Raw genomic sequence first — 10,459 nt, forward strand, 5'->3', positions numbered from 1 at the left:
TGAAGCAAAAAGCACTCGCCCTGTGAAGCAAGGTTCATTTGCCCATGTTACGACCCCGCATCAAACTCCGGACCAAACTTAAAGATATTGTTACGTCCCGTTTCAGGGGTATGAGTGGGGCCCAACATAAAAGACAACCATGGACAGACGTAAAAGTAAAAAAACACAGCATTTTATTGTGAAGAGAATAAATAATGGGTAAAACAGGAAAATCAAACCTAGTCAAGTGTTGGGGTTAGAGGAACTGCTAAAAGAAATAAACATATTAAACCTGAAACCATACTCAAAGCCCACCCAGTAAACCATACAAAACTTATACAAACAAAAGGGTGCTCCTAACTAGGAGAGAACTAAAGTACAAAAAGTGCAGCAGTCCCAATAATCTAAATAAGCACAATCAACAAAAAGCCTAAACTAGCCCAACACGACAAACAAAAGTTTAACACCAAGGATAAATCAAAAGGCAGAACATAAACACTAACTCAAAGCGAAGCTAAAACAAGCTGTGTGTTACACAAAGGTAAAGGCTGACCCAAAACGAGACTACACTACACTGTTTTATTACAAACCCAGGTTCCAATTCAAACACAAAAACAAAACAACCAAAGGTGTCCAAGGTACGGAATATCTTGTCCGGTTAAAGGAAAAATGAAAACTAATTAACTAAAGGTGTTCTCAATTGAGGTAACAATTAACAATTAATACAAAATAAATAGTTCTCTTTACTTAATTAATTTTAACAATCTATACAATCTTAAACCATTATACAAACCAAAGTCTTATTAAACTTACTTTGAGCTTCTTTTGAAAAACAAACCAAAATCAGTACCACAAAATAAATCAGAAAACTATTTAAACTACAAACCAAATACAGCTACAAAAACTTACCAAAAACAAAAAGCTACTCACAAACAATGAGAGCGAACAATCTCAATTTATCTTAACTCAAACACAATCGTGTAACTAAGGGGAAAACCAAATGCTACTACAATCAATCAACCAACGCTTCACTAACAATCCCAGATGGCAAGCTGAGGGCCTAATGACCAGCTGCCCCGAATGTTGGCACTTCCTCCCTTTTAAAGGCCAGGTGTTCCGTTTGTTGGTTTGGCTGGATGGCAGTCGTCCAATCAGGGAGTCGAAAGAGCAGGGAGGTCTCTCAGATCCACAGCCAATCGCAGAGGTGCAATCACACAGTAGGCTTTGCATTAATACAGAACCCGGCCACAGGCTGGGGGATGTGACAGGCCATTTTTGGATTTTCCAGGAATGATGAAACACGTGACACTGCCAAAATGGCGACTGTGGGAACCGCCCAATGAGCTTCAGTTCAGCTCTCCAGAAACCCAAGGGTGATGTCACGGAGGCTCTGTCCATCTTTTATATACAGTCTATGGGATGAAGTTGTGCAAAAAGTAGGGGATGTAGTTACAGTTTAAGTGATATATTGTGGTCCACTGTAACAAATGCAGCCTTAAGGTCCAGTAAGACTTAAGACTAACATTTTTCCATTGTCCGTATTCAAACATTTGTCATTAATGACTTTGGTCCGAGCAGGCACAGCAGTGTTGTGGTGATGTCTAAAACCTGACTGGAAGACATAGCAGTTGTTTTGTGTTAAAAAGTCATTTAGCTGATGAAAAACTGCTTTTTTGATGATCTTACTTTGAAATGGAAGATTTGAAATTGGCCTGTAGTTGTTCATTTGTGTCTGTCTACATTGTCCTTTTTTAGCAGAGGCTTGATTACAGCTGTTTTTAGAAGCTCTGGGAAGATACCCGGTAGTTCACAATCTGCAACAGATCTGGCTCCAGAGTCATTTTGAAAAAAACCTGTGGGCAGGATGCCAGACAGCAAGAGGAGGATTTCAGCTGACATAAGCTGTCCCCCAGATGTTTGTTGTTAATGGGATTAAACTGTGTCATGGTGTTTAAACTGGTTTTCAATGGACAAAGTATGTCTGTTGAACCTGCTGTTGATGAACATGTAATATTACTCTGTGTAGTTCGATCATTACATTTCATTGTTTTCTGGATTAACAACTAGGTATTTTACTTTAAATAATGGAATTAGGTAGAATTAGTTGTTTCTCCTAAAATGTAACTGAGTTACATCATTATAGAATGTAACTGGTAGTCAGGTGTCCCTTCCAGGCTACTGTAGCCAGGGGTAGGGTGCTGTCACATTAAGGAAATGTGTGACCGAACAACTTTGTTTAGGCTGTTTGGTCTTCCCACAGTCAGTTCCCTGCCTGAATCAGCCACACCTGTGTCCAATCTATTCACTCACTCCTTACGTGCAGTCCTGCAGTCTCATCACCCGCACCTGTTTCCAATTCCAGTACCTGGCTTTATAAACTCTAGCTCCACTGTCAGGCCCTGTTGGACCTCGTTCGTTCCTGCATGGACTTTTCCTCTCACCCTTCCCTTGTCTGTGGTTCCTTGGATTCTGTCTAATCCAGAGTTTCTGAAAGGCAGTAAGGCAATTCCTCCTGTTTGTGAATGTTAAATATAGTGTCTATCGTCAATCTATCGTCTGTCTCCGAGAGGGGTCCTTGTGTAACACCAGCCATATTGCCATTGCTGCTTTGTTCACCCCCCTTTTTTTAATTTGTTTTTAAATCTTTTTTTTTTTTTAAGTTCCCCCATGAGGTGTTTTGTTTCAATACAGTGTCTGTTGTCCTGTTAAATTTTGGAAAAAAAATTAAAAAATTTCAAAATAGGCCTTTTTGAGGGAAAAAAGTTATATTTGATTCATGTAAAAGCATTTTATTAGATTTATTCCAGTATTTTAAGCCTCCAGTATAATACAAAAAGGTGGAGATATTAAATGTCAATTTTTACTGTGTAAACAGATTATCCTTTTATAGGAGTCAGTGTTTGTTTTTTAAACATTGTTTAAATGTTAATAGAAAAAGTATTAAAACTTGAAAATGCAATTGCATAACATACACTCACTTTGTGCATTGTGTACCTAAAATTTGACATAAAGATGGTTTATGCATGTTTACTTAGTACATCTTTAATTAGACACACTATAGTCTTTCAAAAGTGTACTAACTAATGGTACAATCAAGGCTGGATTATCCAATGGGCCCAGGGGCCCACGTGGGGCCCACATGAGCAGTTTTAAGAAGAAGAAAAAAAAAGGCTTTAAGTTTTAGATTTGGGAGCCAGCCGATAAGAAGCATGTCGATACAATTTTTAACCTTAACAGAATTATTTGATTGGTGGGGTGCGATTGTAGAAATCATGGTAACCTGCCCCATGGCCCTGCCCCCTATCCACCATCTTTAAATCAACCAGCGTTAAACTGGCTGAACTGGAGAATGCTTGAGAATAAGAGAAGTGGTTGTTTTTAAAGCGAAAGCGAGAAAAGGACGACAGGGAGACGTGTTTATTAAGAAGTGTACCTTCTATAGACACGTTCTTCGTCAAATTCAGGAAGGAAAATGAGGATGAAGTCATAGAAGAAGACGTGGAAGCTTAGTTGGCGGGTCCGGATCTGGGGACATGTCCCCTGCACTTGTCCACAAGGCTGTTTTGGTCCCCTGCACTTTTTACTGTCCAAAAACAATGTTTTGCTATAGTAAACAGAGACAGGTCAAGCACTAGGACCAAGCGGAAAATGGCTTCTCAAGCCTGTTTCCTTTAGTTTAGACCGCCCACAAGCTCCTCCATTGGTTCTGCCGTTTCTTATGTGATTGGCCACTGTCACTCCACCTTGCTTGCAGTAAGCTAGTCTGCGGTCAGGAGTCCTTGTTAATATGCTGCTGTAAATTCTGCGTTTGTTCTGCCTGGGTCATGTCAGCTGGAAGGATTGTAATATAAGAAGTTTCATTTACATTAATGTTTGGAAATTTGTGTCCATGTGTGTATGTGTGTTTGGTAATTAGGCGCAGCCAAGATGTCTAAAAAAAAAAAGAAAACTGGATATAAGAGACTTCTTTAAAAGTCAAAGTGCAAGTTACTTAAAGAAATGCATTACACCCATCCTGCAACACTTTCACTGGCTCCATAAAGCAACATATCCACTTTTAGATCCTCCTCATCATTTACAAAGCTTACAGTACTCTTGTAAAATGTATTCTTTTATGGGAAGTGCTGATGAATAAAATGTGTTGTCATCATCATCATTATTAATATTGTAATTGTTAATATTATTGTTATGATCAAAAAGGAAAAAAATACAATATATACAAATGTGATTTTTATACATCCAAACTAGAGTTGATGCCTTGAACAGGAAGAAACTCTGCCAGGAATTTATCTCTGCCAACCATCGCAGACAACATGTGTTTGGAAACTTCGGTTGAGTTCATTATGTTGACCCTTCTGTGGTCTTGCTGTTCACTTTTCATTTACAAAAAGAAAACAAAAAAAAAAAAAAAAAAAAAGTCAATGGTTCTGTGTTCTGTGTTACACTTATTTAAAATAAAATTTAATACTTGACTACTTCCACCAAATAATGGGCATTTTATTAAATTTCTTCCCACCTGTGATGCCAGTTTGATCTGCCCACCATTGGGTGGTACTATGTAAATTCCATAAATAAGTGTAAAATTGGTGGTACTGAGTTGGTGTGATGTTGACTAACAAGGTGAAAAACAGAATTGGGTGATGATGTTTAGCTACATGCTTTACAACCATTCAAACCAAAAAAGGGAACATTAAGCTTAAAAGTAGCAATAGAAAACGAGAAGAACTACTAGAAACCACAGTGAGCTGAAAGATTAGTTTTATAAAAAATACTTTTGTCCCCCCACCTCTGAATTCAAAATATCATCCCAGCCGTTAGCCCTACAACAGAGCCTGAGGCTAGTTGCAGCAATGGCGACGGCAACTCTGTGACCCGGCTTTGTGGGAGACAGTCAATGAAAATGCAGCTGCTGTCCTTATTAATTGTGGATCTACTGTCTTTCACAACAAGGCAAGCAAATATCCTACTTCAACCCGTGATGGGGGCTTGGGCGGTAAAGCACGCTCCCTCACAAACGATCTAATGTGCTGTCATCTTCCAAATGAGGAAAAAAGTCTCTCAAGACTGGATCACCTTTTCACCATCTACAGGTACCATTTTTTGCTTCCAATGCATGTTATTTGCATCAAAAAAAAACTGGTTCATTAGTGGTTTTTTCTGACTGGAAACATCCCGAACGTGAGCATGACCACAAAAAAGCTCAGAGCACTGCAACAGTATGCTAGCTTTACTTCATCAGCCACTGGGAGTGGGAATGTGAACACCAAACTGGCGCAACAGCTGGAAGGAGAGAAGCGGTATTGGCGGGAGGTGCTCAGATGGGTTGTTGCTGTAGGGCTGCCAACTCTCACACACTGGCCGTGAGATTCGTGCATTTGAGTGACTTCTCACGCTCTCACGCTAAACCCTTGATTTCTCACGCTGAAATACACATCAAGAACAATGCCGGCTAATCGGGAGGTTCAGGAGGATTCCCGGTGGGCCGCATTACTCTTGGGCCGATGTCCCGGTGAAACAAATAAATAAGTGGGAACAGGCCTACGATTTCATCTGAGTATCTGAGAAGAATAAATAGTAGTGATATGCGGATCAATAGTGAATTAACTATTCATCTTGTACCAGCATTTATATAACTAAACTTTCAGGATAGGTTGGAACTACATCTTCTTCTGCCTGTAGACAAATGTGAAAAAGATGCAGTGTTGCATTGCAGCAGCGCGGTTCATTCACTGCTCAGTGATCAGTCTGACATGCAGCGATGAGTGGAGATATTTTAAGCCCTACAAACAGCAACAATGCACAGTTTGATGTGTATGTGAAGACAACAAACTTCATTAAACTTTAGATAATCTACCATAACACAGAAGCAGAGATGATGAGGCGAACTAAAGCGGAGAGGAGGAGGACAGGTGCTGCTAGGGTGGAGACAGACGTTACTCCGAGTCCTTTGGTGCTGCAGACAGGTACTATCAGGTACTATCTAGGTCAGGGGTTGCCAACGTCGGTCCTCAAGGGCACCAATCCGGCAGGTTTTCCAGATTTCCGTGCTCCAACACACCTGACTTAAACTAACAAGTCATTGTGGAGATCCTTATGGGCTGTTGGATCCATTTAATTTGAGTCAGGTGTGCTGGAGCAGGGAAATCTGGAAAACCTGCCGGACTGGTGCCCTCGAGGACCAACGTTGGCTACCCCTGATCTAGGTAATGTCAGAGGGAGAAAATGTAAATCTGGTGGATCCCGTATGTGGAGCAATGCTACTGGCTTTTGGGGAAGTGCTTTACGTCTGCCTGCTGCTAGATTTAAGTTTTTGTGTTGATGTTTAAAAACAGGAGTCCCTGCGATCTTAAAACTAAGGCTTCCAGGTTTCATTCAGATATGCAGTAATAAATATCAGCCACATTGCTGACAGTTGAGTTTATTTGGGATCTATCTGTTGAAAAAAGACTTTCATGATCAATAAGTTATGCCTACAAAGACTGTGAGGACAGGGGCGTTGCTAGACATGCTGGACTTCAGTTCTAACATTGTTTGCTGGCCTGTGTTTTAACTTGTCTTCTTTTATGTTTGAACTCCTGTGATCGCAGTAAACAGCTGTGTCTTCTCATCGATCTGAGTATCTGTCGTTCATGTGAGGAATTTTCCTAACACTTTCTAAAACAAAGTCCTCTTTCGTGAGTTGTCAAACAAAAGTGAAACATACAAAAAAAGAATTTATAATCTAATTTAAGTTAGAAAAAAACTTAATTGAATATCAGGTTACTGTAGTAAATACAGTCAGGTGATATCATTTTGATCTCTTACTAGAGGTTTGCTTTAAAGATCCAGCATAATAAAAGTCATATACTCAGACTTTACTCATATATATTTATATTTACAGTAAGACATTATTATAAGTGATTGTTGGAAATTTGATCCAACAAATATATTTAAAAGGGACATGCGTGGCTTGGCAAAGTCAAGCGGCTTTCTGGTAACCCAAGGGTTGCCCGTTCGATCCTCGGCCAAGTCAAGTTCATGTCGAGGTGTCCTTGAGCAAGATACCGAACCCCTAATTGCTCCTGATGAGTCGTGGTTGAGCTCCTTGCATGGTAGCTTCCGCTATCAGTGCGTGAATGTGTGTGAATGGGTGAATGTGATGTATAATATAAAGCGCCTTGGGTATCACTCCAGGTACAGTAAAGCACTTTATAAATGCGGACCATAAAAAAAATTATGTTGAAATTTTTTCTCCAATAAGTGTCACTAAGTCATGTTTTGTATTGAAGCTACTGTTTGACTGGGAACCGTCTAACTGGGAACTGCCTTACTGGGAACAGTCTGAATATGATTGCATAAAAATCATATATACTGAACCTTTTAGCACCACTTTAACATTGTAACATCAGTATTGGTAAAGATTAACATCATGAACCACATGGTTCTCAGTTTCAGACCCAGCAGCAGGTCCATCATCACGTCTAAATAAGGCTGAAGTTCTTCAGTTTACAATCAATCATCTGCAGCTGGTTCAAACAAAATGATCTCAGTAACACTGACATTAACTTTTATTCTATCTGCTATAAGCAGGTTAAGATAGTGTTGTCTTATTGTCCACACGCTATATTCATTTGTTGTATGTTCTCACCACCATCAGCTGATAATTAAGGCCCCAAAAAAGGCCAAAAACCAGTTCGACAAGGCATACAGATCTTTAGAAATTATTGTTATTGCGAAATTCCCTCTGTATTGTCTTATCCCTTCTTTTTTGTCGTTGAGTTGGTTCCTGTTTTTATTTGAAGTTTCTGTTGGTACTTTGAAGACCTATTTACAGTGGGGCAAAAAAGTATTTAGTCAGGCACCAATTGTGAAAGTTCTCTTACTTAAAAAGATGAGAGAGGCCAGTGATTTTCATCACAGGTTACCTCAACTATGAGAGATAAAATAAGAAAACAAATCTAGAAAATAACATTGTCTGATTTTTTAATGAATTTAGTTGCAAATTATAGTGGAAAATATGTATTTGGTCAATAAAAAGTTCATTTCAATATTTTGTTATATACCCTTTGTTGGCAATGACAGAGGTCAAAGTCTTCACAAGGTTTTCACACTGTCGCTGGTATGTTGGCCCATTCCTCCATGCAGATCTCCTCTAGAGGAGTCATGTTTTGGGGCTGTCGCTGGGCAACACAGACTTTCAATTCCCTGCAAAGATTTTCCATGGGGTTGAGATCTGGAGACTAGCTAGGCCACTCCAGGACCTTGAAATGATTTTTAGGAAGCCACTCCTTCGTTGCCTGGGCAGTGTGTTTGGGATCATTGTCATGCTGAAAGACTCAGCCACGTTTCATCTTCAATGCCCTTGCTGATGGAAGGAGGTTTTCACTCAACATCTCACGATACATGGCCCCATTCATTTATTCCTTTACACAGATTAGTCGTCATGGTGTTTCCACCCCCATGCTTCACAGTAGGTATGGTGTTCTTTGAATACAACTCAGCACTCTTTTTCCTCCAACTTTTTTTTATTTTTAATATTTTCTTACTTAATAGTGCTGTATTTTATGATAAAACCTACACAAAAATAGTCAAAATGAGTCTTATTTCTTGCTACCGTGTATGCGTCAACATTTTGGTTGGTTCTACCAGATCTCACTCCAAGGTTTAATTAAAAGTTGGCAGCACTGTTGCTGTCCAGTAGATCTGAATTGATTCCATATTGTTTTATCACAAGAAGAGGGAAGAAAAGAGGCTAAGACACAACAAGGCAGGGATGGAGAGCTGAGGAGTAAGGATCAAAGGAGTGCTGCGAGACAGAAAGAATGAGACAGAAGCCATGCCAGAGAGATGGGACAGAAGCACTGAGAGACAGTCAGGTGAGGAGGACAGACACAGGAATGAAACATTAGTAGGTGTGACTGTGTGTTTGTGATTGAGTAATGGAAAAATGTGAAATGCAGACCACCTTGATGGACATGAAACAAAATGTACATAAGCCAGTGAGTGCCCGAAACACCTCACCAGGGAGGCGTCCAGGAGGCATCCTAACCAGATGCCCGAGCCACCTCACCTGGCTCCTCTCGATTTGGAGGAGCAGCGGCTCTACTCTGAGCCCCTCCCGGATCACCGAGCTTCTCACCCTATCTGTAAGGGAGAGCCCGGCCACCCTGTGGAGAAAACTCATTTTGGCCACTTGTATTTGCGATCTTTTCTTTCGGTCACTCATATTAAATTCACATTTATGTGAATATGTACCAACATGCAAATACACAAAAATTCTTGCAAAGTGTGACAGTTTCTGCTTAGATCCCACTTACCGACCTTAACCTCTTTCTCCTGGAACACAGAACTTCCAACAAGCTATGAGTGTCAGTCAATGTGTGCTTTTGCACTTGTTTTTGCATTTGTTAGTGCTCAGCTGCTGTGAAAACCGTAAGTGGGTGCACTCAAGATTTTTATATCCTTAACACAGAAGCTTCGGAATCTGGAAGTACCAGCAAAATGATCATCACTCCTTTATTTTTTCCTCCGCAACACGGCTCTGACAGCTCTGACAGGGACATGTGCTCCAACCAGTTTTAATTTGATTTACCACGAAGTCATTAACTGCTGACTTGAGCTTCGTTAAACTAGATAAACTGGTTCAAGGTTGTAGCGAAAGCATTTTACATTACGCTTCATGCTAGGAGTCATATGCAGGTTACATAAAGTTTCGAAAACTTGCCAAGCATGACAGGCTCTGTGATTATTGTCCCCCAGGTTACATATGCTGTCAAAACTGAAGTAATATTTTGCTTTTTCCCAGATACAAGTGCAGAAATCAGTATGTTGATAAATAAATTAATGTAAAACAAGAATTTGGTTGTTGGTTTTAGTTTATTTTGATATGCAGAAACTGTTTCCAAATGTACATGCTTGCTTCACCAGCATGTGCTCATTCCAGTGAACTGGGAACTACCCAGACAAACCACATTCTTAATGCTGTTTGTTGGCACAAAACAGTAAGGTCTTTGTTTTATCTAGTTTATCTATCTCACAAGCTCTGCTCTTGTGTCTATTTGTGCATGAATTTAATGAAAAATTGCCCATTATTTTAAATAATCTTGCTAACATTCAAACAAAAAGTACAAAACATCTTCACTTATCTTTATCATCTCCATTAGCTGCATCAAAAAGCTGGAGCTACACTTCCTGGGGTCTGATAAACCAAACCTCTAGTTGACTTAAAAAGAACAAACGACACCTGACAACTCCTCATCCACACATGAAACAGTTTTCCTGTTACTGAGGTTACTAATGACTGTTTCTAAAAACTGCAAACATCCCTAAAGTGTTGCAGGCAAAATAATTCTCCATTTGTTAATGGATTATATTTGTTCAATGTTAAAGATTAAACTTTATTAATAAAACTAGCATAAAAACAAAAAGAAAAAAAACAATTAAAAGTTACAATATCAAAAAACATATCTGTTGCATCTGGAAAACAAACCTAAAAATTAAT

This window comes from Melanotaenia boesemani, chromosome 5, assembly GCF_017639745.1.
Source record: "Melanotaenia boesemani isolate fMelBoe1 chromosome 5, fMelBoe1.pri, whole genome shotgun sequence".
NCBI classification, from domain to species: Eukaryota; Metazoa; Chordata; class Actinopteri; order Atheriniformes; family Melanotaeniidae; genus Melanotaenia; species Melanotaenia boesemani.